Source organism: Triturus cristatus, chromosome 11 (genome assembly GCF_964204655.1).
Source record: "Triturus cristatus chromosome 11, aTriCri1.1, whole genome shotgun sequence".
Lineage (NCBI taxonomy): Eukaryota > Metazoa > Chordata > Amphibia > Caudata > Salamandridae > Triturus > Triturus cristatus.
The window spans coordinates 788,868,343-788,893,466 of NC_140594.1; positions in this window are offsets into that span (position 1 = coordinate 788,868,343).

Sequence of the window (25,124 nt, forward strand, 5' to 3'; positions counted from 1 at the left end):
CAAAGTAAAAAACTGAAAGTATTTCCTACTGAGGAGACTGCAGTAAATGAGGAAATTAGGAAACTTCATAACAAATAAGTCTCCCAAGATGGCCACCAGAGACAAAAGAGCCCAAATATCACCAAGATGTAGCCCAAGTATAGCCCAATGACAGAATGTCCCAGAATGTTCTTAAAAACAACTAGAGCGCTTACTGTCTTCAGTATGACAAAAGTATGGCACACCTGAAGCCATCTTGATTGGAATAAACTGGTAACACTTAAAACATTTAATTTAAAAAGGAACACAATGAGGGGGTTCATTTTGCCATAGAAATTATGATTAATGCTGAAGAAAGAAAATGAGGGCACATTTTGAGTGACTTCTCAAATCCTCTTCTATTTCATTAAAATATTCTGACATGCAGACTGAAACATGCACTTTTAATACCAGGCGCAGACTTCCATGGTGAACAGTAGTTTTACTACAGTGATCTAATGAGCAATTAGAGTGCTAACATTCAGAATTTATGGCAAATGTGTGACATATCTGAATACCTTCATGATGGAATAAAAGTAAAAAACTGAAAGCATTTCAATTCAATTCAATTCAAAATAGCTTTATTGCGGTTGAATTTACCATAAAAGCACATAACAAAAAATAAACAAAACGACAAAACAGACAGTCCGTTTCATGGATGCAGTTACATAACATTACATGATTTTTAAAACATTTGGTCCTTTAAAAATATAAATAATTCCATAGATTTAAAAGTTGTCATAGCAATACTATCCTAAAAAGAATAAAATATTTCTTGCTCTCTTAAATTCACTTTGGCTAGTCTTAAGTTAAAATAGCATTATTGATCAGATTCCTTCGAGCAATCCACATTGAGTATAAAAATGTGGCTACTGTGCAGACAATTAATGGATTGGTGTCTGTTTTTAATATCCTAAAAAAGGCCAGATAATGTTTTATGCCCAGGTTCTTGCACAACTGTATTATCCATAGCTTCCTAATATAGGCATAAGCTGGACAAAATAGGATGGCATGAACCGGGGTTTCATCCTCAGTAGTGCAGCCAGGGCAGGGGCGTACAACTCCCCCCTTCCACCTATCAGAAATGTAAAAGAATGGCAATGTGCCGTATCTAAACTGTAGATAAAGTTTCTTAGCTAGTGTTGGTTGAATTAAATCAATCGCAGACTCAAAGCTATAGACGGATTTTACATCCAGAAAAGTATCAGTTAAGCTTGAGGATTTTACTGAGCGAAAAAGATTACTTAGGTTATTTTCCCTGACCGCACTAGTCACAATCTTCTTTGGAATAGCTGTGCAGGAAACTTCAGTATTAGACCAGAGTTCCTCAAAGCCATTCGATATAAGTGACTGTTTTACAAAGGCTAGCCAGGGAATCCTTCCGGAACCAATAGAAGCCATGACAATTTTGAGTTCCTCCTTGTAGCTCACCAACTCCGGTGTACTCCAGAGACGCTTCCAATAAAGTAACGGTCGGATGGCAATAGCGTCTGCAATTGGACAGACATTAAGATCAAGTCTTAATGGGAGTAGAGGAGTGCTTTTTGGGAGGTCCAATAGTTGTCTAAGAAAGTTATTTTCAGTTATAGATAGGTTACTTGTTGATGTATGACCCCATAGTTCTGCCCCATAGAGAGAGGAGGCCCTGGCTTTCACTTTAAAAATTTCAAGCGGGGCACTAACTATTTTAAGGGTACAACTCTTCTGTACTTTAAGAATACCCCCTGCTGCTTGCGCTAATCTTAGATTGGACTTGGCCACTTGAGGACCCCAACCCATTTTGTCATTTAAAGTCACACCCAAATATTCAAATGTTGAAACCCTTTCAAGAGGTCTGCCACCCATCGTTGGATGGGGGCAGTTAACAGTTTTTGCATTAAAAGCCATGTACTTAGTCTTATTTATGTTGATCACCAGGTTTCTTTTTGAACAAAAATTGGAGAATTGGTCTAACACGCGCTGCATCCCCATTGGAGATTTTGAAAGCAGAAGCGTGTCATCCGCAAACATTAAGGCGGGAAATTTACGGGCGCCTATTTTGGGGGAGTCTATATCTTTTTTGGCCATGAGGTCTTCGATGAGCCCGTTGAGAAAGAGGGAAAATAGAGTTGGAGCAAGGACGCAGCCCTGCCTAACACCTTTCTCAATCGGGAAGGCTCCAGTTAACTGGCCTTGTTTACCGAAGCGTACTCTTGCAAAGGTGCCAGCATGTAAAATTTTAAACTGGTGGCATAGATAGGGTGGAACCCCCATTGATAATAAAATGGACCATAATTGTTTTCTATCCACCATGTCGAAAGCAGATTTTAAATCGACAAAAGTAAGATAAAGACTACCCCCTTCCAAGGTCACATGCTTCCAATATATCACTTGTAACCGGAATAATTGATCAATTGTTGAGATTTTCGCCCTAAATCCCGCCTGAAGTGGCGTCAAGATATTGTTATCACTAGACCAGTTCTCCAGACGTTGTAACAATACCCTGGCATAGATTTTTTGTGTAACATCAATAAGGCTAATCGGCCTATAATTTGAGGGTTGGAGCGGGGAACCCTTCTTATATATTGGGATAATCTCCGCCCCAAGCCAGGTACTAGGCAAAGGTAGCCCCTCCAAAATTGCATTGAATAAAACCAGAAGATAAGGGGCCCAGACTGATGGTTCTTCTCTAAATAAATCACCTGGGATACGATCAAGCCCCGGAGCTTTATTGGGCTGGATCCTGAGTAATGCCATCTTTACTTCGGCCAATGAAATTTTTTGCGCAGGCAGAATGGGGTTCACAGCCAAAGGACTCTGCGGAGCCTCCTGAATACAGGGGGGAGAGAGAGAGTAGAGATCTTTAAAATAAGAGGACCAAGCTTCCTCTGAAATATTAGGGATAATTGCAGATCCTCCTTCTGGATTCCCAGTATGGACAAGGTTCCAAAAAGACCTCGCATCCTTAGCCGCGAGGGCAGATGAAATAGCGGCCCAGCGATCAGCCTCCCATTCTGATTTAGCATTTTTTATCAATTTCTTGTAGACTTGTCTAGCCTGGATAATGTGTTGGCTATTTCCTTGGTTTAAAGCCAGTAGTAATGCTGATTTGGCGTCCCTACATCCTCTATTAAACCAGGGGTTGCCACCAAGACATGGTTTAGTTTTGATAGGACCTACTTTATAAAAGGTATCCTTTAATAAAGAAACCATCTCACTATGGATAACAGTGATTACAGTCATATCCATAGTGTTAGGATCACTAAAGGCGTGGTTGGTTTTTTCGAGAAGGGGGACTACGTTCTATATAAGTTTGGCATTAATTCCGCAGAAGATTTCGCGGCTGCCCATCGAATTCTTCTCCCACCTTGTTCTAGCCTTAGATCACTTCTGGGGGAACTGATTTTAGCACTCTCCCCACAAGTTAGTTGGAAATCCAACTCAGTTATCAAAGGATTGTGATCACTTTCTGAGCGCCGACAGATGGTAAAATCCAGGATGTTTGACCAGGATGTCAGGCTCACCAGAAAGTAGTCTATAACTGATGTATGCCCCAGGCCATGGTAAGTAAAGTAAGCAGGGATGTCGAGGTTAAAACGACCATTACAAGCTCTGAGGGAAAATGTAAGGGAGAGGGAGGTCAGTTGTAGAACTAAGGCTGACCAGTTTTTAGCAGGGTAGGCAATAGGGGGAGGAACTGACCAAATCTCATCCTCAGCCTTGGTCATTGTAGGAACCCCGTGTAATGGTTCAAAGTGACAATTGAAGTCGCCTCCAATCAGCAACACTACATCGCCCCCCAATTTATGCAGTAACGCAGTTAGCATATCCAAGGTGTCAGAGGTGCCACCAAGTTTTACTGGCCGCGAATAAATATTAATCAAGGCCAGCTTGGGTGTTCTCTTATGAGACATCAGTATACACGTGAGGTCAGGGCTATTTGTCACTATTTTTTTCAACGTGAATCCAAGATGGATGCCTATCCAGGTACACAACCCCCCTGACGGTCTACCTCTTGCACCTTTAACTGCAGGTTTTGCAAAAGTTACATACCCTGCTCTATGGGTGGGACCTGTCGCCCATGTTTCCTGAAATAAACAGATCCCATGGGAATCCACAAAAGTGTACCAATCTGGGATATCTAGATTAGACACAAGGCCTGCTATATTCCATGATAAAATTATTAAGGAGCCTTTAGAATTTGGCAGCTTGGTTCCCACATTGCCCTCATGATGGGGGCCAGCAAAGTCATGTGTCCCAACACCAGGTAAATTAAAATCTGCCTGTGCACTGTTATACTGAGGTTGGGGCACCAACGAGCAATTAGGAAGGATAGGGAATGGTCGATCATCCCTAAACTCCCCAACTATTGTAAGCAAATTCTCATTGGGCAACACACTAACCTCTGTAAATGACCTGGGGTTGGATAAAACATTTACCACCTCTGGATGCTTATTTCTAATAGTTACAGAAACTTCATCATTTTTGTAAGCATCAATTTGGTAGGGCAGGGGACGACGGGACGACACAGGGAGTCAGTCAACTTGGTCAAGCAAGCTGTATCGATTGTGTAACGAAATACCCATCAATTCCCCCCTAGGCTGTCTACCCCTACTTCTGGGTGCAAGCTGCCAAGAATCCTCTTGCTGTGGCTCGAATCAAACCTCCCGTAATCGGGAGGAAAATAAATATGAGCTGTTGGATAAAAATAGTCTAACCTCCATGATTTAATCATTGTATTAGAGCTTGATTGTTGCCAACTGCATATATGATCAACTGCCCTAGAGTCCTCGAAATTAATAATTATACAATCTCCTCGTACATTTTTAAATCTGGAACCTACCCACCTCACTCTTCTAACATGCAAAATTTTACTATAAATAAAACTAGGCAAGGATCTCTGGGAATTCAGCCAGTGCATAGTCTTGTTCCTAAGTTCCTCATAAGATTCCGATTTGTCACTCGGTAATTCCGGGACCTCCGTTAGAACAACAACATATGGAGCACAATCGGGAGGTAAGTTGATGCATGGTAGAGCTTGAGAGTTAGTGTTTCTAGCAACATGCACCTTCCCTGGAATAGCAGAGTTTGGTAGGGATGCCGGTAACAGCGGTTGGATGGGATGTACCTTATCCGCAGATTTAGGGCTATTGCTAGAGTCAATAATAATAGAGCCCAAGGTTGACCCCTGTGTGTTAAACCTTGGAGGTTGATCTTTTGCAATAATATCAGTTTGTGGGTTTATAGCATTAGGAGGAGGGGCTAAGGCTTTGACTTGGGTTTGTATGGCAAGTAGGTCTTTTGAAATGGCCATATTTTCCGCAAGTAAAGCCTCCATTTTTCCAAGTCTGACATCTAAATATTGCAGCTTTTGCTCCACAGGCTGGATAAGAGAGGATAAGACAAGACTCAGTTTTCCCACTAATGAGTCTAAATCCGGGGAGCATGAATTTGCAAATAGTGAGCCATTCTCAGCAGGGGTATCTATTAGGGTCCCGGGGGAGCAGGACTCCAAAGGGACCGTAGTCCGGGAAGGAGATTTGGTCGTGATTTTAGGATATTTCGATTTTCTTCCCCGTGACGAGGTGGCAGCCTTCCTCTTCTTTGGGATAGCACCCTCCTTAGGTCTTGACTCCTTATCATTATTTGGATTCAACTCAATTGGGGCCGTAGTTATATTGATGAACTGCCCACGTGATGGTTGCGTGGGGTCATCGACCCGGGCGTCTGTACCGGTCCCAGTGTTCAATGTAGTTGTTGGATGGTCCTCAATAGCTAAATTTGATTGAGTGGGAGCAGGTGAACTAACATGAGCAATGATACCCAAAGAGGATCTTCTTAGGAAGACCGGGTCTTGTGATAAACGGCACTGCGTCAATTCAATTTCATGCTCCAATACCGATGTTGCCCTCGTTATGAATTGGTCGAGTGTCCCCGCTGCCATCCCTACAGGTGTGGCTTTCGCAGCCCTTCTAGCAGCCATTTGTAAGGGGTGCTGACAGTTATTATATCAATTACAGCTACTCACTTAAAAGTGTGGTTGAAGGAGGGGTGGCCCAGCCCAGCCTCTACCGGCCTCGGACGGCCGTAGACGGCCCGCCCTCTGCCCGGGCTCAGCCCGGCACTGCCCGCGCGCGGACCCGCGACGCGGAGGGTGAGCTTGGTTTTGTAGCGCCTCCGGGCGCGGCAAATGAGCGTCGACTTCCGCTCCCCTCCAGCAGGTGTTGTTGGGAAATGTAGTCCCCCTCCTGGCATTTCCTACTGAGGAGACTGCAGTACATGAGGAAATTAGGACACTTCATAACAAATAAATCTCCCAAGATGGCCACCGGAGACAAAAGAGCCCAAATGTAGCCCAAAATCACCCAGATGTAGCCCAAATATAGCCCAATGACAGAAGTGTGCAAAACACTTATTATTTTGTGGTTTTGCAGTGTTATATAGTGCAGACTTGTCAGGTATTGGAGTGCTTTACATGAGCATTGGTTACATCACACAAGAACAAATTCATTTTGGTTGTAGACATGGGGAGACTAAGTGATTAGACCAGAATCACAGAATGTCGAGCTGAAGCAGAAACTTCAACCTGGTTCCCCAGTTGCAAAGTGTGCAGTTCTGGAAGTAACACCACATCCTCTCCCCTAAGTGCAACATTTAATCAAGTGGTCAACTGGATAAAAAAATCATAAAGATAACAAATAATTTAAAAGGGCTTTGTCGCTATTTGAAAACTCAGAAAATATGTCCTTATTTTAGTCTTTTAGAGCACTAACCATAATTTTGATGCCAATAAGACCCTCTCATATATGTAATTTCTAAAGGAAATGCTCTAGGTATTACAGTTTTGATCACATCAAGATGATGTCAGACGTTCCACACTTTTGTAATAAATATAGAATGTCAGCAATCTAGTTGTTCATTAGGATACTGTTGAGAGGCAGAGGCCTGGGGCACGGACTCTGAAAACTGAAGGCAGGTAGGAGGGTGCAAAGGCAACAATTTAACCACACTGAGCAGGCAGGAAGGGCCATGGAAGCACAACAGACTATGGAGGGCAGTGGAAAGGGGGGCAGGGACAACAAACCAACAATACAGGACTTGCAAGAGAGGCTGTGGCAATGTAATAGACCATTGTGGGCAGAAGGAAGTGGCAATGGTAGTACAACCATACATGCCAACAGACCTGATTCAGCCAGGACACGTCCAATGTTTTTAAGCTCAAATGGGCTTTATTTGATCTGTCTCCTGTCTACAATCTCCTCTTTTTCAATGTAACTCAAAGGGGAAAATCAATACCCCAGTTTTTTTTTCAAAATCTCCCTCTTACCAAGTTCAAAATGTTCGCAAGTGTGGTACATTGGATCATGGAAGGAAATGGGATAGGGACATGGACTTGGATAACAGAGGACAGGTGGGACATGGAGAGGTGCACGAAACTGACCCTGCAGGGCAGGCATCAGGGTTTGCAGCAGCACAATACACCACACAGGGCATGCAGGACGGGAGTGCAGCACAACAATCCAAAGAAAGCAAGAGGGAGGGGACAGGACCATGCACATGGACAACAGAGAACAGAGGGGCAAGAGGCAATGGTAGCTAGCTGACCATAATGGACAGACAGGAGAGAAAGCTGCAGCATAACAGACCATAAAGGGCAGGAGGGACGGATCAGGGGCATTACAATGGAACAGACAAGCCAGGAGGGAGGGAGTAGGGATCTGCATATGTAAACAGAGGGCTGGGGGCAAGGGGGCAGGGTAGGAGCAGCAAGATAGACATGGAGGTCAGGCAGGATGGGCACTAGAAGCAAGACACACCATGAAGAGCAACAGTGAGACTGTGATGGCATACACACAGACCATGGAGGGAAGGTGGGAGGGGGTCAGGGGCAGCTAACTGACCACACAGGGAAGGTGGGAGGGGCCATGGCAGCACAGAAGACCATGCATGGCAAGTGGGGGGTTAGTTTGCAGCACAATGGCTATGATGGGCAAGAAGGAGGGTGCAGGGGCATGCACAAAGGACGATGGAGGATAGAAGGGAGGGATGTATGACGTTACAATGCATACTTTTACAACGCATGCACTTACAACGCAATTTTTACAACGCAACATCCACTACAACGCATTCCATTACATCACATTACACTACAACGCATTTTTAAAAACGACCTTTACAACGCATTCCATTACATCGCATACTACCTTTACAACGCATAATATTACATTGCATTTAAGGTAAGTATTGGATAGTATAGGGGTAAAAATTACTATTCTTACTCCAGGGGGTGCAACAGTAGGGTAAGTATTGGATAGTATAGGGGTTAAAATGACTATTCTTACTCCAGGGGGTGCAACAGTAGGGTAAGTGTTGGATAGTATAGGGGTAAAAATTACTATTCTTACTCCAGGGGGTGCAACAGTAGGGTAAGTGTTGGATAGTATAGGGGTAAAAATTACTATTCTAACTCCAGGGGGTGCAACAGTAGGGTAAGTGTTGGATAGTAGAGGGGTAAAAATTACTATTCTTACTCCAGGGGGTGCAACAGTAGGGTAAGTGTTGGATAGTATAGGGGTACAAATTACTATTCTAACTCCAGGGGGTGCAACAGTAGGGTAAGTGTTGGATATTGTAGGGGTTTTAATGTAATATTATGCGTTGTAATGGTATGCGTTGTAAAGGTAGTATGCGATGTAATGGAATGCGTTGTAAAGGTAGTTTTTAAAAATGCGTTGTAGTGTCATGCTATGTAATTGAATGCGTTGTAGTGGATGTTGCGTTGTAAAAATTGCGTTGTAAGTGTAATGCGTTGTAATAGTTGCGTTGTAAAGGTTGTTCCCCAGAAGGGAGGGTCAGGACCTGTGCACAGACAAGAAAGTTCAGGGGAAGGGGCCTCACAACAGACCACACGGGACAGGCAGGAGGAGCAGTTGCAGCACAACAGACCAGGGAGGGCAGAAGGGTGTGGCAGTACAGTGGACCATGGAGGACAGTAGGAAGAGGATAGGGGCATGGCATGTGGACAGGCAAGGTGGAGGTGGCAGGGACAGGTTACAGTCATGTGACAATGCAGAAGGGAGTGGCAGCTCAACAGAACACTCAGAGTAGATAGGAGTGGCAGGTCCATGGGACATGGTGGGCAAAAAGGATGGAGCAGGGGCATGCACAAATACATCGGAGGGCAGGGGGAAGGAGAATAGGGGCAGCAAGCTAAGCACAGAGTTTAAGCAGGAGGTCAATGATGGGGCATAGATTCACACAACAGAGGATAGGGAGGAGGGGGATGGGGCAGCAAGCTAACTGTTCAGAGAAGGTGGGTATTAGGAACTTTATTGTTTATAAAACATTGTGTCTGTGCGAACTACTTAAAATATGAACAAGTATGCAGCATAATCTCACTTTTATTCAGGAAGAAGAGGACGTTTGTGACTGTGACTCCGGGCTCACTTGGCAGAAACACCCCCTGACCCTCCACCCCCTATCGCAAAATGTAATGCCCGTGAAAAGGGTAGGTGAACACAGTGTTATATAGAACATAGTCCGGAGAGCACGATTGAAAATGAAAACTAGATATAGTGTATGGTATAAACTATGCACCAAAAAGTGTGATATAAGATGAACCGGGCGTGAAATATAATATGCAATACATTGTGCGCAATGACAGATTCATTGGAGAGCGCGAGATAGCACAGGCACTAGCGCGTGCTATGCGATATGCGCCTTGGAGTGTAATATGCACAGGGCAGTGTTGTGTAACCTAACTAGTCTCTAAAGTTGTAATATAAAATATGTGCTGGGGAGTGTAACGTTGCATATGCACTGTGACAAAGATATGGATCCCAGATTGTAATATGTATGGCATAGCACTGTGTGTTATAACATAGGCATCGAGGAAGGCACGTTAGATGGGGCAATATAGCCCGTGCGAAGACAAGTGTGGCATGACATATTCACGGGGTGGTGTTACAGTGCACATGGGCTAGAGAGTGTCATAGCATATGCACTAGCTAGTGGAATACAACACAGAGGTGTGTGGCACTCGGCAGGCAATGGTGGGTGTAACACAGCATTGGGCTCTGTCAGGAGCGCGCTGTGACCCTCAAGTGATGTTCGTCCCCTTTCCAGAGAGTAAAATAAAAAGTATTACACATCCGGCAGTGGATGTGTGTTTTATTAACCGTGAGGGGGGTTTCTTGCATAGTATTGGTCGAATTTGTGTTGAATCCCCTTTGAATGGCTTGGTGTGCATGTGTATTAAATGTGCCCGTCAATAGCTACCCATGTTTGTATAAATAAACGACAAGGGTGTCTACCGGGATTAGGCACGGTAGGGCATCAGACATGTCAGAGCTTCACTAGTGGTGTAAATACATTCCACGTGGATTCATTGCATGGATAGTCGCCTTTTAATGAATATCACGCAAATTGTCATGGTGATAGGTACGTACGGTTTGTCCAGCATGTCCTAGGTGTGTCTATAAATATATATTTTTTTAAAATATTAAGAAACAGTGGCCGGCCCAGGGGATTGGGGTCAAAAAAATATAATTAGGAGACAGGCCCTGGGGGATGAGGTCATCAGGGCCAATAAATTAGAATAGGAAGGGGAACCACACAGGCCCCCTTCTTAAAAAATTAAAATAAATAAAAGACTGGCATCTTGCCGGAGGCCATGCCCCCTCCGTGCAGCACTCTGCAAACGCGCCCCCAACAGGCATCTCCAGTATGCGCCAGGGAGCTGCGCTGCAGACAGGTGTTCTGAGGCCAAGCCCCTTTTTACACCTGTCTGCAACGCAGCTCTGTGGCGCTTACTGGAGGTACCTAGTGGTCTAGTTTGACCCTAGGGACCCTTAGGATTCAAGGGGACTTAATCTCTCAACTTAAAACAGCCACAGGGCGCGTTTACACAGCGGTGAAGGGAGGGGACGGGGCCTGAGGTGACGTGTGCAAACACGCACTATGGCACGTTTTAAATTGGGGATATAATTTCCCTTCAATACTGAGGGCCCCTGGGGGCTAACTAGCCCACCAAGTGCTTCCAGTAAGCACCACTGAGCTGCATTGCAGAGAGGTGGTCCAGGCCGTGCCACTTTTTACACCTCTCTGCAACGCAGCTCTGTGGCACTTACTGGTGGTACCTAGTGGGCTAGTTGGACCCTAGGGACCCTCAGGATTCAAATGAACTTAATCTCCCAACTAAAAACGGACACAGGGCGTGTTTACACAGTGGTGAAGGGATGGGACGGGGCCTGAGTTAACGTGTGCAAAAACGCCCTGTGGCCTGTTTTAAGAGGTAGTTTTAATCCCCATGCCCTATTATATACTAGGGGCTTACAGAGGAGGTCATGCTAATCACAGGGGGACCCCAATGCATAATGTTCCCTAGTGTATGTAGGTGTTTTCACTGTATTCTAAGTGTCATTTAACATAGCACTGGCTCTAGAACTGGTTAGTCAGACTCAGTTACCACCAGTATCTGTCTGAAAAAGTTGAGGGTACAGGATGATTTTGCAACAAGGCTTCTTTCTGCTCTTCTTTTTGTTCTTTCTGCACGTTATCCTTCTTCCTGCACTTATCTTCGTATTTGAGGATTTCTGTTGCTTCTTTCTGCACTTCTTTTGTTTCTTTCTGTGCATTTTTTCTTCTTTCTTCACATGTCCTATCTCTGTAGGCATAGTTAGAAATGAGCATTTTAAAAACCTTTGAAATTCACTGAAAAAACCATAGGTTTCAGGGGTGTTATAGTTAGCTGGACTTTTCACTTGTACAAAACCATTGAAATTCCCCCGTTATAGTTAGTTCAGCTAACTATAACTCGCGTGCCCGCAATGCACTGCTGATGACGTCACATATTACATCACTCATTACATGGTCAGTGACATCACTCATGACATCACTGATGACATCTCAAATGACATCACTGATGACATCTCAAATGACATCACTGATGACATCACTGATGACATCATCCAGTGAATGTGTGTTTTACATATGTTTTATATATGTATATCTCAAGGTCGATGGAAGAATAAATGGGTAGCCCAAAATCACCCAGATGTAGCCCAAATATAGCCCAATGACAGAAGTGTGCAAAACACTTATTATTTTGTGGTTTTGCAGTGTTATATAGTGCAGACTTGTCAGGTATTGGAGTGCTTTACATGAGGATTGGTTACATCACACAAGAACAAATTCATTTTGGTTGTAGACATGGGGAGACTAAGTGATTTGACCAGAATCACAGAATGTCGAGCTGAAGCAGAAACTTCAACCTGGTTCCCCAGTTGCAAAGTGTGCAGTTCTGGAAGTAACACCACATCCTCTCCCCTAAGTGCAACATTTAATCAAGTGGTCAACTGGATAAAAAAACATAAAGATAACAAATAATTTAAAAGGGCTTTGTCGCTATTTGAAAACTCAGAAAATATGTCCTTATTTTAGTCTTTTAGAGCACTAACCATAATTTTGATGCCAATAAGACCCTCTCATATATGTAATTTCTAAAGGAAATGCTCTAGGTATTACAGTTTTGATCACATCAAGATGATGTCAGACGTTCCACACTTTTGTAATAAATATAGAATGTCAGCAATCTAGTTGTTCATTAGGATACTGTTGAGAGGCAGAGGCCTGGGGCACGGACTCTGAAAATTGAAGGCAGGTAGGAGGGTGCAAAGGCAACAATTTAACCACACTGAGCAGGCAGGAAGGGCCATGGAAGCACAACAGACTATGGAGGGCAGTGGAAAGGGGGGCAGGGACAACAAACCAACAATACAGGACTTGCAAGAGAGGCTGTGGCAATGTAATAGACCATTGTGGGCAGAAGGAAGTGGCAATTGTAGTACAACCATAAACAGACCTGATTCAGCCAGGACACGTCCAATGTTTTTAAGCTCAAATGGGCTTTATTTGATCTGTCTCCTGTCTACAATCTCCTCTTTTTCAATGTAACTCAAAGGGGAAAATCAATACCCCAGTTTTTTTTTCAAAATCTCCCTCTTACCAAGTTCAAAATGTTCGCAAGTATGGTACATTGGATCATGGAAGGAAATGGGATAGGGACATGGACTTGGATAACAGAGGACAGGAGGGACATGGAGAGGTGCACGAAACTGACCCTGCAGGGCAGGCATCAGGGTTTGCAGCAGCACAATACACCACACAGGGCATGCAGGACGGGAGTGCAGCACAACAATCCATAGAAAGCAAGAGGGAGGGGACAGGACCATGCACATGGACAACAGAGAACAGAGGGGCAAGAGGCAATGGTAGCTAGCTGACCATAATGGACAGACAGGAGAGAAAGCTGCAGCATAACAGACCATAAAGGGCAGGAGGGACGGATCAGGGGCATTACAATGGAACAGACAAGCCAGGAGGGAGGGAGTAGGGATCTGCATATGTAAACAGAGGGCTGGGGGCAAGGGGGCAGGGTAGGAGCAGCAAGATAGACATGGAGGTCAGGCAGGATGGGCACTAGAAGCAAGACACACCATGAAGAGCAACAGTGAGACTGTGATGGCATACACACAGACCATGGAGGGAAGGTGGGAGGTGGTCAGGGGCAGCTAACTGACCACACAGGGAAGGTGGGAGGGGCCATGGCAGCACAGAAGACCATGCATGGCAAGTGGGAGGGTTAGTGGCAGCACAATGGCTATGATGGGCAAGAAGGAGGGTGCAGGGGCATGCACAAAGGACGATGGAGAATAGAAGGGAGGGATGTATGACGTTACAATGCATACTTTTACAACGCATGCACTTACAACGCAATTTTTACAATGCAACATCCACTACAACGCATTCCATTACATCACATTACACTACAACGCATTTTTAAAAACGACCTTTACAACGCATTCCATTACATCGCATACTACCTTTACAACGCATAATATTACATTGCATTTAAGGTAAGTATTGGATAGTATAGGGGTAAAAATTACTATTCTTACTCCAGGGGGTGCAACAGTAGGGTAAGTATTGGAAAGTATAGGGGTAAAAATTACTATTCTTACCCCAGGGGGTGCAACAGTAGGGTAAGTGTTGGATATTATAGGGGTAAAAATTACTATTCTTACTCCAGGGGGTGCAACAGTAGGGTAAGTGTTGGATAGTATAGGGGTAAAAATTACTATTCTAACTCCAGGGGGTGCAACAGTAGGGTAAGTGTTGGATAGTAGAGGGGTAAAAATTACTATTCTTACTCCAGGGGGTGCAACAGTAGGGTAAGTGTTGGATAGTATAGGAGTAAAAATTACTATTCTAACTCCAGGGGGTGCAACAGTAGGGTAAGTGTTGGATATTGTAGGGGTTTTAATGTAATATTATGCGTTGTAATGGTATGCGTTGTAAAGGTAGTATGCGATGTAATGGAATGCGTTGTAAAGGTAGTTTTTAAAAATGCGTTGTAGTGTCATGCGATGTAATTGAATGCGTTGTAGTGGATGTTGCGTTGTAAAAATTGCATTGTAAGTGTAGTGCGTTGTAATAGTTGCGTTGTAAAGGTTGTTCCCCAGAAGGGAGGGTCAGGACCTGTGCACAGACAAGAAAGTTCAGGGGAAGGGGCCTCACAACAGACCACACGGGACAGGCAGGAGGAGCAGTTGCAGCACAACAGACCAGGGAGGGCAGAAGGGTGTGGCAGTACAATGGACCATGGAGGACAGAAGGAAGAGGATAGAGGCATGGCATGTGGACAGGCAAGGTGGAGGTGGCAGGGACAGGTTACAGTCATCTGACAATGCTAGGCAGGTGGGAGGGGAGTGGCAGCTCAACAGAGCACTCAGAGTAGATAGGAGTGGCAGGTCCATAGGACATGGTGGGCAAAAAGGATGGAGCAGGGGCATGCACAAATACATCGGAGGGCAGGGGGAAGGAGAATAGGGGCAGCAAGCTAAGCACAGAGTTTAAGCAGGAGGTCAATGATGGGGCATAGATTCACACAACAGAGGATAGGGAGGAGGGGGATGGGGCAGCAAGCTAACTGTTCAGAGAAGGCGGGTATTAGGAACTTTATTGTTTATAAAACATTGTGTCTGTGCGAACTACTTAAAATATGAACAAGTATGCAGCATATTCTCACTTTTATTCAGGAAGAAGAGGACGTTTGTGACTGTGACTCCGGGCTCACTTGGCAGAAACACCCCCTGACCCTCCACCCCCTATCGCAAAATGTAATGCCCGTGAAAAGGGTAGGTGAACACAGTGTTATATAAAACATAGTCCTGAGAGCACGATTGAAAATGAAAACTAGATATAGTGTATGGTATAAACTATGCACCAAAAAGTGTGATATAAGATGAACCGGGCGTGAAATATAATATGCAATACATTGTGCGCAATGACAGATTCATTGGAGAGCGCGAGATAGCACAGGCACTAGCGTGTGCTATGCGATATGCGCCTTGGAGTGTAATATGCACAGGGCAGTGTTGTGTAACCTAACTAGTCTCTAAAGTTGCAATATAAAATATGTGCTGGGGAGTGTAACGTTGCATATGCACTGTGACAAAGATATGGATCCCAGATTGTAATATGTATGGCATAGCACTGTGTGTTATAACATAGGCATCGAGGAAGGCACGTTAGATGGGGCAATATAACCCGTGCGAAGACAAGTGTGGCATGACATATTCACGGGGTGGTGTTACAGTGCACATGGGCTAGAGAGTGTCATAGCATATGCACTAGCAAGTGGAATACAACACAGAGGTGTGTGGCACTCGGCAGGCAATGGTGGGTGTAACACAGCATTGGGCTCTGTCAGGAGCGCGCTGTGACTCTCAAGTGATGTTCGTCCCCTTTCCAGAGAGTAAAATAAAAAGTATTACACATCCGGCAGTGGATGTGTGTTTTATTAACCGTGAGGGGGGTTTCTTGCATAGTTTTGGTCGAATTTGTGTTGAATCCCCTTTGAATGGCTTGGTGTGCATGTGTATTAAATGTGCCCGTCAATAGCTACCCATGTTTGTATAAATAAACAACAAGGGTGTCTACCGGGATTAGGCACGGTAGGGCATCAGACATGTCAGAGCTTCACTAGTGGTGTAAATACATTCCACGTGGATTCATTGCATGCATAGTCGCCTTTTAATGAATATCACGCAAATTGTCATGGTGATAGGTACGTACGGTTTGTCCAGCATGTCCTAGGTGTGTCTATAAATATATATTTTTTTAAAATAATAAGAAACAGTGGCCGGCCCAGGGCATTGGGGTCAAAAAAATATAATTAGGAGACAGGCCCTGGGGGATGAGGTCATCAGGGCCAATAAATTAGAATAGGAAGGGGAACCACACAGGCCCCCTTCTTAAAAAATTAAAATAAATAAAAGACTGGCATCGTGCCGGAGGCCATGCCCCCTCCGTGCAGCACTCTGCAAACGCGCCCCCAACAGGCATCTCCAGTATGCGCCAGGGAGCTGCGCTGCAGACAGGTGTTCTGAGGCCAAGCCCCTTTTTACACCTCTCTGCAACGCAGCTCTGTGGCGCTTACTGGAGGTACCTAGTGGTCTAGTTTGACCCTAGGGACCCTTAGAATTCAAGGGGACTTAATCTCTCAACTTAGAACAGCCACAGGGCGCGTTTACGCAGCGGTGAAGGGAGGGGACGGGGCCTGAGGTGACGTGTGCAAACACGCACTATGGCACGTTTTAAATTGGGGATATAATTTCCCTTCAATACTGAGGGCCCCTGGGGGCTAACTAGCCCACCAAGTGCTTCCAGTAAGCACCACTGAGCTGCATTGCAGAGAGGTGGTCCAGGCCGTGCCACTTTTTACACCTCTCTGCAACGCAGCTCTGTGGCACTTACTGGTGGTACCTAGTGGGCTAGTTGGACCCTAGGGACCCTCAGGATTCAAATGAACTTAATCTCCCAACTAAAAACGGACACAGGGCGTGTTTACACAGTGGTGAAGGGAGGGGACGGGGCCTGAGTTAACGTGTGCAAAAACGCCCTGTGGCCTGTTTTAAGAGGTAGTTTTAATCCCCATGCCCTATTATATACTAGGGGCTTACAGAGGAGGTCATGCTAATCACAGGGGGACCCCAATGCATAATGTTCCCTAGTGTATGTAGGTGTTTTCACTGTATTCTAAGTGTCTTTTAACATAGCACTGGCTCTAGAACTGGTTAGTCAGACTCAGTTACCACCAGTATCTGTCTGAAAAAGTTGAGGGTACAGGATGATTTTGCAACAAGGCTTCTTTCTGCTCTTCTTTTTGTTCTTTCTGCACGTTATCCTTCTTCCTGCACTTATCTTCGTATTTGAGGATTTCTGTTGCTTCTTTCTGCACTTCTTTTGTTTCTTTCTGTGCATTTTTTCTTCTTTCTTCACATGTCCTATCTCTGTAGGCATAGTTAGAAATGAGCATTTTAAAAACCTTTGAAATTCACTGAAAAAACCATAGGTTTCAGGGGTGTTATAGTTAGCTGGACTTTTCACTTGTACAAAACCATTGAAATTCCCCCGTTATAGTTAGTTCAGCTAACTATAACTCGCGTGCCCGCAATGCACTGCTGATGACGTCACATATTACATCACTCATTACATGGTCAGTGACATCACTCATGACATCACTGATGACATCTCAAATGACATCACTGATGACATCTCAAATGACATCACTGATGACATCACTGTTGACATCATCCAGTGAATGTGTGTGTTACATATGTTTTATATATGTATATCTCAAGGTCGATGGAAGAATAAATGGGTATATAAGTGTCTAAATGGATGATTTGTTTTTGAAAAATTGATTAGTGAATACATGGCTTAGTGAGTAATGTTTAAATATGTATATATCTGTATCAGTCTCTCACTTTGTGTATAAGTGGCTGCATGGGTTGGTGAGTAGCTACATGAGTGTCTGTATAGGTTATTACTTGGTTTTTTGAGTATCAGTATAAGTGTCTGAGTGTCTGTATGGTTCGGTGGGGGGTATTACGTAGTGCATAGGTGCATGAATGAGTGACTCACTGTTTGTATGTGTTGAAGACAGCATGTGTGCAGGACTGTATGGGTGGATGAGTGTATGCATGGGTGTGTTAGTAAGTGAATGACTGTCTCAATAGTGTCTTTATGAGTAACTGCATATGTTTTAAACTAGTATATGTGACTATTGATGTATATAAGTGAGTATATGTGAGAGTGAGAGATTGAAAGAGTTCCTGTATGAATAAGTATGTGTTTCTATAAGTGATTGTTTAAAAGACTAAGTATGTGTACGTTTCTGTAGAAGTAAGTGCGGTGGTGTGTGTATAACTGTATATGCAAGTAAATGGATGTTTGATTCTTTATTAGCATGAGTGACTATGTGTGTGAGTAACTCTATGGATGAGTGGCGTTGTGTAACAGGATGTATAGGTGTATGAGTACATATGATGAGTGAGTACCTGTATGAGTGACTGTATAGGACTGTTGGTGAATGAGTGGATGTGTATGTGAATCTTAGAATTACTGAATAGGTTGTTGTAACTGGTATTGGTATGTCAATTGTTTTGAAAATTTTAGTTTCTATTTTTGAATGTGTGTATCAAAGGTTATATTAGGGGGAAAGGAGGTCTGCCACTCTTTCACAAGGATGATGTCATCAGTGATGTCATTTGAGATGGCATGAGGGATGTCATGAGTGATGTCACTGACCATGTCATGAGTGATGTAATATGTGATGTCATCAGCAGTGCATTGCGGGCGCATGAGTTATAGTTAGCTGAACTAACTATAACGGGGGAATTTCAATGGTTTTGTACGAGTGAAAAGTCCGGCTAACTATAACGCCCCTGAAACCTATTGTTTTTTCAGTGAATTTCTAAGGTTTTTTGAATGCTAATTCCTAACTATAACGTGCCTGAAACCTATGGTTTTTCAGTGAATTTCAAAGGCTTTTTAAATACTAATTTTTAACTATGCTTACAGAGATAGGACATGTGAAGAAAGAAGAAAAAACGCACAGAAAGAAAAAAAAGAAATGCAGAAAGAAGCAACAGAAGTCCTCAAAGACGAAGAAAAGTGCAGGAAGAAGGATAACGTGCAGAAAGAACAAACAGAAGAGTAGAAAGAAGCCTTGTTGCAAAATCATCCTGTACCCTCAACTTTTTCAGACGGATACTGGTGGTAACTAAGTCTGACTAACTAGTCCTAGAGCCAGTGCTATGTTAAAAGACACTCAGAATACAGTGAAAACACCTACATACACTAGGGAACACTATGCGTTGGGGTCCCCCTGTGATTAGCATTACCTCCTCTATGAGCCCCTAGTATATAACTAGGCAGGGGATTAAAACTACCTCTTAAAATGCGCCACAGGGCGTGTTTGCACACGTCACCTCAGGCCCGTCCCCTCCCTTCCCCACTGTGTAAACACGCCCTGTGGCCATTTTAAGTTGGGAGATTAAGTCCCCATGAATCCTGAGGGTCCCTAGGGTCCAACTAGACCACTAGGTACCTCCAGTAAGCGCCACAGAGCTGCGTTGCAGAGAGATGTAAAAAGGGGCACGGCCTAGACCACCTCTCTGCAACGCAGCGCAGTGGTGCTCACTGGAAGTACCTGGTGGGCTAGTTGGCCCCCAGGGTCCCTCAGGATTGAAGGGGAATTATTTCCCCAACTTAAAACGCGCCACAGGGCTTGTTTGCACACGTTAACTCAGGCCCCGTCCCCTCCCTTCACCACTGTGTAAACACGCCCTGTGGCCGTTTTTAGTTGGGAGATTAAGTTCATTTGAATCCTGAGGGTCCCTAGGGTCCAACTAGCCTACTAGGTACCTCCAGTAAGCGCCAAAGAGCTGCGTTGCAGAAAGGAGTAAAAAGTGGCACGGACTGGACCACCTCTCTGCAACGAAGCTCAGTGGTGCTTACTGAAAGCACCTGGTGGGCTAGTTAGCCCCCAGGGGTTCTCAGGATTGAAGGGGAATTATTTCCCCAACTTAAAACGCACCATAGGGCGTGTTTGCACACATCACCTCAGGCTCGTCCCCTCCCTTCCCCACTGTGTAAACACGCCCTGTGGCCATTTTTTAAGTTGGGAGATTAAGTCCCCCTGAATCCTGAGGGTCCCTAGGGGCAAAATTGCCCACTAGGTACGTCCAGTAAGCGCCAATGCAGAGAGGTGTAAAAAGGGGCACGGCCTGCACCATCTCTCTGCAACGCAGAGCAGTGGCGCTTACTGGAAGCACCTGGTGGGCTAGTTAGCCCCCAGGGTCCCTCAGGATTGAAAGGGAATTATTTCCCCAATTTAAAACGCGCCACAGGGCACATGACACCTAAGGCCCCCTCCCCTCCCTTCACCACTGTGGAAGCGCGCCCTTGGCCGTTCTAAGTTGAGAGATTAAGTCCCCTTGAATCCTAAGGGTCCCTAGGGTCAAACAAGCCCACTAGGTACCTCCAGTAAGCGCCACAGAGCTGGGTTGCATGGAGGTGTAAAAATGGGCATGGCCTCAGAACACCTGGTGCATACTGGAGATACCTGTTGGGCTAGTTGGCCCTCAGGGACCCTCAGTATTGAAGGGGAATTAATTCCCCAACTTACAACTGGCCAGGGGGCGCATTTGCAGAGTGCTGCAAGGAGGGGGTGTGGCCTCACGCGCGATGCCGGTCTTTTATTTATTTTATTTTTTTAAAAGGAGGTATGTGTGGCCCCCCTTCTTTTTCTAATTTATTAGACCTGGGGACCCCAGCCCCCAGGGCCTGCACCCTAAGTTTTTTTTGTTGAAAAAAATAAATTTGGCCCTCCCAAGGCCTTAATCGGCCCCGGGGACCCCAACCCCTGGGTCATGGCCTTTTTTTTAAAAAAAAATTCTTTCGGAGGGGGGCTGCGTTTCCCCCCTCCTCAGGCCACTTATGGCCCGAGGACCCCATCCCCCGGGGCCGGACTTTGTTTTTGATTATTTAAAAAAAATATATATTTATAGAAACACCTAGGACATGCTGGACAAACCGTATGTACCTATCACCATGATGATTTGCGTGATATTCATTAAAAGGCGACTATTCATACAATGAACCCACGTGGAATGTATTTACACCGCTAGTGAAGCTCTGACGAGACGCCCTACCGTGCCTAATCCTGGCGCCCCCGCCGGTGGGTACTCTGCAAGTAGACACCCTTGTCGTTGATTTATACAAACATGGGTAGCTATTGACGGGCACATTTAATACACACGCACACCAAGCCATTCAAAGGGCATTCGACAAAAATTCGACCAAACTATACAAGAACCCCCTCTCACGGTTAATAAAACACACATCCACCGCCGGACGTGTAATACTTTTTATTTTACTCTCTGGAAAGGAGACGAACCTCACTTGAGAATCACAGCGTGCTCCTGGCTGAGCTCAATGCTGTGTTACACCCACCAGTGCCCGCCAAGTGCCACACACCTCTGTGTTGTATTCCACCAGCTAGTGCGTATACTATGACCCTCTCTAGCCCATGTGCACTGTAACACCACCCTGTGAATATGTCATGCCACACTTGCCTTTGCAGGGTTATAGTGCCCCATCTAATGTGCCTTCCTCGATGCCTATGTTATAACGCACAGCGCTATGCCATACATATTACAATATGGGATCCATATCTTTGTCACAGTGCATATGCAACGTTACACACCCCACCACATATTTTATATTATAACTTTAGAGACCAGTTAGGTTACCCAACACTGCCCTGTGCATCTTACACTCCAAGGCGCATATCACATAGCACGCGCTAGTGCCTGTGCTATCTCGCGCTCTCCAATGAATCTGTCATTGCGCACAATTTATTGCATAATATATTTTACGCCCCGGTTCATCTTATATCAAACTTTTTTAGTGCATAGTTTATACCATATACTATATCTAGTTTTAATTTTCAATCATGCTCTCAGGACTATGTTCTATATTACACTGCGTCCACCTACCCTTTTCACGGGCATTACATTTTGCGATGGGTGGTGGAGGGTCAGGGGGTGTTTCTGTCAAGTGAGCCCGGAGTCACAGTTACAAACGTCCTCGTCTTCCTGAATAAAAGTGAGATTATGCTGCATACTTGTTCATATTTTAAGTAGTTCGCACAGACACACATTTTAAAAACAATAAAGTTCCTAATACCCACCTTCTCTGAACAGTTAGCTTGCTGCCCCATCCACCTCCTCCCTATCCTCTGTTGTCTGAATCCATGGACTAGCCTCCTCCCTCCTGCCATGCATGGTCTGATGTGCTGCCACTGCCCTCCATTTAGAATGATGTACCAGTCCACTTCTCCTGCCCTCCATTGCCCAATTCTATGCCCCATCATTGACCTCCTGCTTAAACTCTGTGCTTAGCTTGCTGCCCCTATTCTCCTTCCCCCTGCCCTCCGATGTCTTTGTGCATGCCCCTGCTCCATCCTTTTTGCCCACCATGTTCCCTGGACCTGCCACTCCTATCTACTCTGAGTGTTCTGTTGAGCTGCCACTTCCCTCCCACCTGCCTAGCATTGTCAGATGACTGTAACCTGTCCCTGCCACCTCCACCCTGCCTGTCCAACTCTCTTGTCTGTGCCCAGGTCCTGACCCTCCCTTCTATACTCCATGGTCCTTTGTGCATGCCCCTGCACCCTCCTTCTTGCCCATCATAGCCATTGTGCTGCCACTAACCCTCCCGCTTGTCATGCATGGTCTTCTGTGCTCCCATGGTCCCTCCCACCATCCCTGTGTGGTCAGCTAGCTGCTCCTGACCCCCCCACCTTCCCTCCATGGTTTGTGTGTATGCCATCATAGTCTCATTGTTACTCTGTGTGTCTTGTTTCTAGTGTCCATCCTGGTACAAAAGAGGGTGGTGATGGACGGAGCATCAGTACCAATCAAACACTCACACCCAGTCAACAGATCTGGGTTTGATCCATCACCGTTCTTTAGCCCACTCTGCCACCACAGTTCAGACATGGCCATATGCAAATCAGTCTGACCCTGTGCCTCATGGGAACAGTCCAGCCCGAACTGCCAGGCCATGCCTTCCCTGGACCGGAAACAAGCTTCCTAGGACCGGTTTCTGGCATTTCAGCCGTCTTCAGCCAGGCTTGCTTGAATCCAGTGGCAAAGTGAGCAAGGGACTCACGTCTGAGCATACCCTGCCAACTTATGGCGAACAAAGCGGTACAAAAGTGGGTGGTGATGGACGGAGCATCAGTACTAATCAAACACTCACACCCAGTCAACAGCTCTGGGTTTGATCCATCACCGTTCTTTAGCCCACTCTGCCACCCCAATTCAGACATGGCCATATACAAATCAGTCTGACCCTGTGCCTCATGGGAACAGTCCAGCCCGAACTGCCAGGCCATGCCTTCCCTGGACCGGAAACAACCTTCCTAGGACCGGTTTCTGGCATTTCAGCCGTCTTCAGCCAGGCTTGCTTGAATCCAGTGGCAAAGTGAGCAAGGGACTCACGTCTGAGTATACCCTGCCAACTTATGGCGAACAAAGCGGTACAAAAGGGGGTAGTGATGGACGGAGCATCAGTACCAATCAAACACTCACACCCAGTCAACAGATCTGGGTTTGATCCATCACCGTTCTTTAGCCCACTCTCCCACCCCAGTTCAGACATGGCCATATGCAAATCAGTCTGACCCTGTGCCTAATGGGAACAGTCTAGCCCGAACTGCCAGGCCATGCCTTCCCTGGACCGGAAACAAGCTTCCTAGGACCGGTTTCTGGCATTTCAGCCGTCTTCAGCCAGGCTTGCTTGAATCCAGTGGCAAAGTGAGCAAGGGATTCACGTCTGAGCATAAACTGCCAACTTATGGCGAACAAAGCGGTACAAAAGGGGGTGGTGATGGACAGAGCATCAGTACCAATCAAACACTCACACCCAGTCAACAGATCTGAGTTTGATCCATCACCGTTCTTTAGCCCACTCTGCCACCCCAGTTCAGACATGGCCATATGCAAACCAGTCTGACCCTGTGCCTCATGGGAACAGTCCAGCCCGAACTGCCAGGCCATGCCTTCCCTTGACCGGAAACAAGCTTCCTAGGAGGACCGGTTTCTGGCATTTCAGCCATCTTCAGCCAGGCGTGCTTGAATCCAGTGGCAAAGTGAGCAAGGGACTCACGTCTGAGCATACCCTGCCAACTTATGGCGAACAAAGCGGTACAAAAGGGGGTGGTGATGGACGGAGCATCAGTACCAATCAAACACTCACACCCAGTCAACAGATCTGGGTTTGATCCATCACCGTTCTTTAGCCCACTCTGCCACCCCAGTTCAGACATGGCCATATGCAAATCAGTCTGACCCTGTACCTCATGGGAACAGTCCAGCACGAACTGCCAGGCCATGCCTTCCCTGGACCGGAAACAAGCTTCCTAGGACCGGTTTCTGGCATTTCAGCCGTCTTTAGCCAGGCTTGCTTGAATCCAGTGGCAAAGTGAGCAAGGGACTCACGTTTTAGCATACCCTGCCAACTTATGGCGAACAAAGCGGTACAAAAGGGGGTGGTGATGGACGGAGCATCAGTACCAATCAAACACTCACACCCAGTCAACAGATCTGGGTTTGATCCATCACCGTTCTTTAGCCCACTCTGCCACCCCAGTTCAGACATGGCCATATGCAAATCAGTCTGACCCTGTGCCTCATGGGATCAGTCCAGCCCGAACTGCCAGGCCATGCCTTCCCTGGACCGGAAACAAGCTTCCTGGGACCGGTTTCTGGCATTTCAGCCGTCTTCAGCCAGGCTTGCTTGAATCCAGTGGCAAAGTGAGCATGGGACTCACGTCTGAGCATACCCTGCCAACTAGTGTCCATCCTGCCTGACCTCCATGGTCATCTTGCTGCTCCTGCCCTGCCCCCTTGCCCCCAGCCCTCTGTTTCCATGTGCAGACCCCTATTCCCTCCCTCCTGGCTTGTCTGTTCCATTGTAATGCCACTGATACGTCCGTCCTGCCCTTTATGGTCTGTTATGCTGCAGCTTTCTCTCCTGTCTATCCATTATAGTCAGCTAGCTACCATTGCCTCTTTCCCCTCTGTTCTCTGTTGTCCATGTGCATGGTCCTGTCCCCTCCCTATTGCTTTCTATGGATTGTTGTGCTGCACTCCCGTCCCGCATGCCCTGTGTGGTGTATTGTGCTGCTGCAAACCCTGATGCCTGCCCTG